Genomic DNA, 6689 nt, shown 5'->3' with positions numbered 1-6689 from the left:
TGCGTTGAAGTCTCCAAAAAATAGGAAAGAGGGGAGGGGTCGAGCTGATTAACCAATGTATACCATTCATCAATTTCGATTTTGGTTCTTGGAGGGCGCTATAACGCCACTATGAAGAGATCTAAAGCCCGAAGCCTCTTATGTGTGTGTGGTCGATGTATCTAGCAGGTGCAGGAACTGAGGATCTAACGAATAGTGCAACTCCATCTTTCCCGTCGTGTCTGTCTTTCTGAAAAATGTGGAAGCCTGGGAGCAAGAATAAAGAATGTGATTTAAACTACGTTTCTGAGATAGCAGCAGTGTTTATGTCTTGTGAACGTAATATTCTTTGCAGGGTTTCTCTGTTGGAAATGACCGACCTGGCGTTCCATTGTGGAATTTTAATCGCCATTTTGCTGAATCACAGGTTTTAGTAACATCTGGTATATCACTGTGAAACTGATTGGTCCCTGTGTCACCATTTACATTCCGTAAATGACGTGCATGTCTTGCAGTGTGAGTGACTCCAGAGTAGATGGTCTTCTTGTTTGCATTTCTGGAATGGAACTTCTATTACAAGAGTGTTCAATGACAAGGAGGCGTGGCGTTGCGTTGGGTATGGGTTGTGAGATATCAGTCCCATTGGTAAGATGTTAGGGTGCAGAGGTCGAGGTGGCGTTCATTGGGATGTGGGCGCCAGGCAGGAAGCCTTGCATCACTATTTTGTAACTGTATATCTGTGTGGCTGAGCTGGGAAGGCTCGTTCATCACGCAGGGGTGGACGAGACAGCATTGCTTCAGCATATAGCCTATGTGAGATAGCCTTATGGACTTCCACGAAGTGATGCCTTGTCTAGTAGCGATTTCCTTAACGCACCTCCGGCTTGCTTACTCGTGGAACTCCCGGTTTAGTGGCTTGTGCACCTGGTTGTAATGTACACACTCCACCTGAGAGGAGGGACAGTTGGCTTGAGCATCATTTCCACCACAACTGGCGCATCTTAGGGAAAGCGGCACTGACCCTGAGACAGTTAAAACTTTCCTGCACAGAAGGGACATATATATATATATATATATATATATATATATATATATATATATATATATATATATATGCACTGGGCAATGCATCCCATAAATTGCAACAAAATCTGGCAGTACTTGCAAGGCAAACTGAACTGCATCATGCCATATGGTGTGGTAGTGGTAATTCCATTCTTCATCACCATTTTTGACATGAGCCTAACATGCAAGATGGTATAGGGTGAAACTTGCATGCAAGAGTACTTCCTCATTTAAGCTGCTGTCAGCATTTCTATTATACTCTGGGACATAATGATGTGACGTGGTACATAGGCGTCCAGTAGGTGAGCAGAAAATAATGGGGACTCTACCTGGTAAGTTAGCTGTTATGAGAGAGTGAAGTTCACTTTTGATTCGGTTCCGTCCTATTGGCAGGATATTTATAATTTCTTGCGTGTACTGTGAATTCGTTGTGTACACAAGCTTTCTAATCGCTGTCAGATGCAGCCTACCAACGTTTCCTGATGTATTTCCACATACACACATCAAAAAAGTTTTTCATCACCTCAGTTCCGAGAGTTTCAGAACCTGTACAGAAAATTGGAATAGAGATCAATATAAACTTCATTTCCAGCCTTTTTATTGCTTATAAAAACCACACATTGATGTTGTAGCACCATGCAGCGACACCTTCAGAGGTGGTGATTCAGATCGCTGTACCCACCGGTACCTCTAATATCCAGTAGCACGTCCTGTCGCATTATTGTATGCCTCTATTCGTTGTTGCATACTATGCGCAAGTTCATCAAGGCACTGTTGGTCCAGATTGTCCCACTCCTCAATGGAGATTCGACGTAGATCCCTCAGAGTCGTTTATGGGTCACGTCGTCCATAAACAGCCCTTTTCAGTCTATCCCAGGCATGTTCGATAGGGTTCTTGTCTGGAGAACATGCTGGCCCGTCTAGACGAGCGATGTCGCTATCCTGAAGGAAGTCATTCACAAGATGTGCACGATGGGGGCCGCGCGAATTGTCGTCCATGAAGACGAATGCCTCGCCAATATGCTGCCGATGGTTGCACTATCGGTCGGAGGTTGGCATTCATGTATCGTACAGCCGTTATGGTGCCTTCCATGACCACCAGCGGCGTATGTCGTCCCCACATTATGCCACTCCAAAACAGCAGCGAACCTCCACCTTGCTGCACTCGCTGGACCAGTGTGCCTAAGGTGTTTAGCCTGACTGGGTTGTCTACAAACACGTCTCCGACGATTGTCTGGTTGAAAGCATATGCGACACTCATTGGTGATGCCAATCCTGAGTGGTCCATTCACCATGTTGTTGGGCCCATCTGTACCGCACTGCATGGTGTTGTGGTTGCAAAGATGGACCTTGTCATGGACGTCGGGAGTGAAACTGCGCATCATGCAGCCTATTGCGCACAGTTTGAGTCGAAACACGAAGTCCTATGGCTGCACAAAAAGCATTATTCAATATGTTGGCGTTGCTGTCAGGGTTCCTCTGAGACATAATGCGAAGGCAGCGGTCATCCACTGCAGTAGTAGCCCTTGGGCGGCCTGAGCGAGGCATGTCATCGACAGTTCCTGTCTCTCTGTATCTCCTTCATGTCTGAACAACGACGCTTTGGTTCACACCAAGACGCCTGTATGCTTCCCTTCTTGAGAGCCCTTCCTGGCACAAAATAACAATGCAGACGCGATCGAACCGCGTTATTGACCGTCTAGGCGTGGTTGAACTACAGATCGCATGAGCTGTGTATCTCCTTCCTGGTGGAATATCTTGAACTAATCAGCTGTTGGACCCCCTCCATCTAATAGGCGCTGCTCATGCATGGTTGTTTACATCTTTGGGAGGGTTTAGTGACATCTCTGAACAGTCAAAGGGACTGTGTCTGTGATACAATATCCACAGTCAATGTCTGTCTTCAGGAGTTCTGGGAGCTGGGGTGATGCAAAACTTTATTTGATGTGTGTATATACAGAAAGGGCCAATGTCATTGTCTTGATAACAGTTATTTTTATTCACTGCATAAGGTGACCAATTGGAGGTAACACCACTGTTTGTATCACGAGTTGGAGCAAGAATAGAAGAGCTTGGCAAGCGTAAATTCAGGGTTGGCTCTACAACTGCAGGGCTCTCTAGTGGCAAAGCCTTATGTACACGTTGCTGCGATAAGCTGGCAACTTCCTTTGTTTGGTTGTCTTACTACTCCAAGGCGAGTGCTGCTAATTTGTCGCTCTTCTGCTCCAAGGTCTATATGCGCACAGTACTCAAACCAGTGGTGCCAGATGAGGTGATGGTGTCAAAGCTGGGATGATGACTGAGAACTTAATTGGTCTCTGCAACCACTGAGTGTAGTGGTATGCTGTAGAATGAGTTATGGCTGCCAGCAAAAGCGCTGGGTAGCAGCCTTCCCCATACGGTGAAAGGTGGCTACACTGAGTCACAGCGCCAGAGATTGCGCCAAAGAGTATTATTCCGCCGCCTCCACTGGCAGTTGTAGTTCAGAGGTTGCCGAGGGCAGTGCTTGTTGAGAGGATGTCGAGAGCAGTACTAGTTGAGAGAATGTCGTGTGCAGTTATTGGTCTGTTGGGCGAGAGAGTAGATGCTGTTCGGCTGGTGTAATGTATAGATGGAAGATGTTGCAATGATCACAGTGTATTTTTCGTCAATATATATGGAGGTAACAAAATTTTTTTATTTCAAACTTCCTAAATAACAATGCCTCTTGGTCACAGGTTCAGTCAACAAAGCATCTGGCTCGTGTTCATGTATTAGACTGTGATTCTGGTTTCTATGTGCAATTACAGTATTTCTGGTTTTTCAATTAGTTCATTGTAAATGGTGTTTAAAATATCTAGTCGTATTGAGTAAGAACTATGCTAGATACATGTACGTTGAACCACACTACCACACACAGAACAGTTACACTTGTGCTTTGTTGTTTCGTAGCTTTTATAGTTGCAGGGGACTTAATTAATCAAGTGTGTTAACGGAAATTTCCTTTCATTCTTTATTGTTATTTTATGCAGTCAGATTGCATACTAATAGTACTCAGGGCCAACCGGTTATGAGACTTCGTAACCGGATACACAGCTACTAAAATTATTGCATTCATTTTATAATTAAGCCCCCATGCACATCGCCACAAGACCGCTGCTTCGGATCATCCCTTGGAATTCTTTTGACAGTAAAAATAGCAGACAGTAGTATTGTTGTAGTAATTTGTAGTTTAGTAATTGTAGTCTATATTGCATGTATAGATTTTTTTAATTGGACATTTGTAGTTGTCTTGTCATTCTTCTAATGATATTTTTGCAGAATTTAATTTTTGATGTCTTGTATATGGGTTTGACAATTTTGTGCAATTATGAAGATCTCAATTGTTTGTTAATCATGTTTGTCGGGAAGCATTTCGTGTGAATGGTATTGTTGGTGATAAAGTGTTATATTGTGTGTAATTTTCGTATAGTGACGAGTTTTGTATGTTTTGTAAATGATTACGCAATCGATGAAAAAGGCAAAAATGATGGATAGTCAGAATGACGAAATTGTTAACTTGGCGAACTCGCCAGCACAGGAGAACAGTAGGATGAATAATTAAGTAGAAAACAATTTAATAAGCCGGGAAAATAGTCCGGAACCTGTTCAAAATTTTTCACAATCAAAAAATTTTCAGAATACGAGATTAACGACAGAAGATTCTGGAATAGTATCGAACACAAATAGCTTTACTGCTATGACGAAGGAAGTTAGTTTTATGGGAAATGTTAGGGGCGAAAAGAATTTCGAACCAGTTAATATGGAGCAGTTGATGAGTGCAATATTAAATTTGGGATCACGGTTAGAAACTGATATTTGAACATCGTCAACACGGCTAGACTCACAAATAGGAACAATTAGAACCGAGATGGGAACATTGGCAACACATCTGAAGTGCCAGATGACGTTGCAAGAGGAGAACTGCACCAAATTTTGACTTCACATGCTACAGTATTTAGTCACACAGGAACTATACAAGGCTTAGAATATTTATTTAAAGTAATAGAACACTTCCCATTTCGAGGAAAAACGTACGCTATTCCTTTGGCTTATAGAGACAAGGTTAAGAGTGAACTTCAATACATGTTAGATCAAGGCATTATTGAGCCAGCAGTCAGTCCTTATACCAGCCCATTACATGTCGTTCTTAAAAAGGATGGGTCAATTCGTTTGGTTCTGGATTCCAGACAGATAAATAATATCATCATTCATGAAACTGACTGTCCACAAAATTTAAATGAACTTCTTCAACATTTCCATGGAATTAAAGTTTTATCCACGACTGATATGAGCACAAGTTTTTGGCAAATAGAACTCCACCCTGACTGTAGAAAATACACTGCCTTTTTAGCCTTTGGTAACTGTTATCAATTTCGGAAATTACCATTTGGACTTACTATATCTTCTGCAGCATTCATTTTTAGTTTAAACGACATTTTACCTGTTTATCTTCTTGACAATATTACTTAATATGTTGACGATATTCTTATTGCTAAACGTTCTTGGAGTGAGCATAACAAAATTTTGGATTCATTATTAGGTATTTTTGCAAGAGTTGGCATTACAGTGAACTTGGAAAAATCTGAATTTGGTCGTCCTCAGGTGAAATTTCTTGGTCATATTATTTCTACAGAAGGTATTCTTCCTGATCCAGAGGAACTAGACGCTATTTGTAATTATGCTGTTCCTACTACAAAACGTGATGTCCGTAGTTTCCTTGGTGTCTGTAATTTTCTTAGACACTTTGTTAGATTGGACAATTTGGCCACACCTCGTTTATGTGAACTATCTGGAAAGAATTCTAATTGGTGTTGGGACGAGGAAGCTCAATCAGAATTTGAACAACTTCGTGATGCTTTAGTTGCTGCTCCACTTCTTTCACATCCGGATTTATCTAAAGGTTTTTGTTTGGCGACGGACTCATCATACAAAGGCGTAGGTGCACATTTATTTCAAGAGATAGAAGAAAACGGCGTTGTAGTACAGAAAATTATTGCATTTGGAAGTCGTGTTCTCTCTAAATCAGAAAAGATTATTCGATTACGGAACTTGAAGCTTTGGCTGTTGTATGGGCTTTCACAAAATTTCGATATTTTTGTATGGCAGACATACTAAGGTTTACACCTATCATTGAGCTCTGGAATTTCTTATGTCAATAAAATTAACACATGGAAGATTGTCACGATGGGCGCTGTATCTACAGGAATTTGATTTTAGTATTGTTTACATACAGGGTTCTTCAAATATTATTGCTGATGCTTTATCATGTGCAGCTATGGGTTTAAAACATAGTGCTGAGGAGGACTGCAAAGAAAGCAATTATTGTTTGATGTATATTCAAGGTGTTGCGTTTCAAAATTTTATTTCGTCTTCACTCCAGGACATCACTAAGGAGCAAAATAAGGATCCAATCTGGAAGGACATTAAGGAGAAGTGGAGGAGAAAGGAAAGCGTAGCGATTAGACAGTATTATTTAGTTCGCAATGATATTCTTTTTAAACGAAAATCGGTTGACAACTCTGTTTGGTTAGTTTGCACTCCTGATGAGTGGGTTAATAAATTGATTTGGTATACACATTTCAGTTATGCACACTTTGGTCCCAGGAAATGCTTTCATAAATTAC

Source organism: Schistocerca cancellata, chromosome 1 (assembly GCF_023864275.1).
Source record: "Schistocerca cancellata isolate TAMUIC-IGC-003103 chromosome 1, iqSchCanc2.1, whole genome shotgun sequence".
Classification (NCBI taxonomy): Eukaryota; Metazoa; Arthropoda; class Insecta; order Orthoptera; family Acrididae; genus Schistocerca; species Schistocerca cancellata.
The sequence above is the reverse complement of the archived record's forward strand: the minus strand, read 5'-3'. Positions refer to the sequence as shown.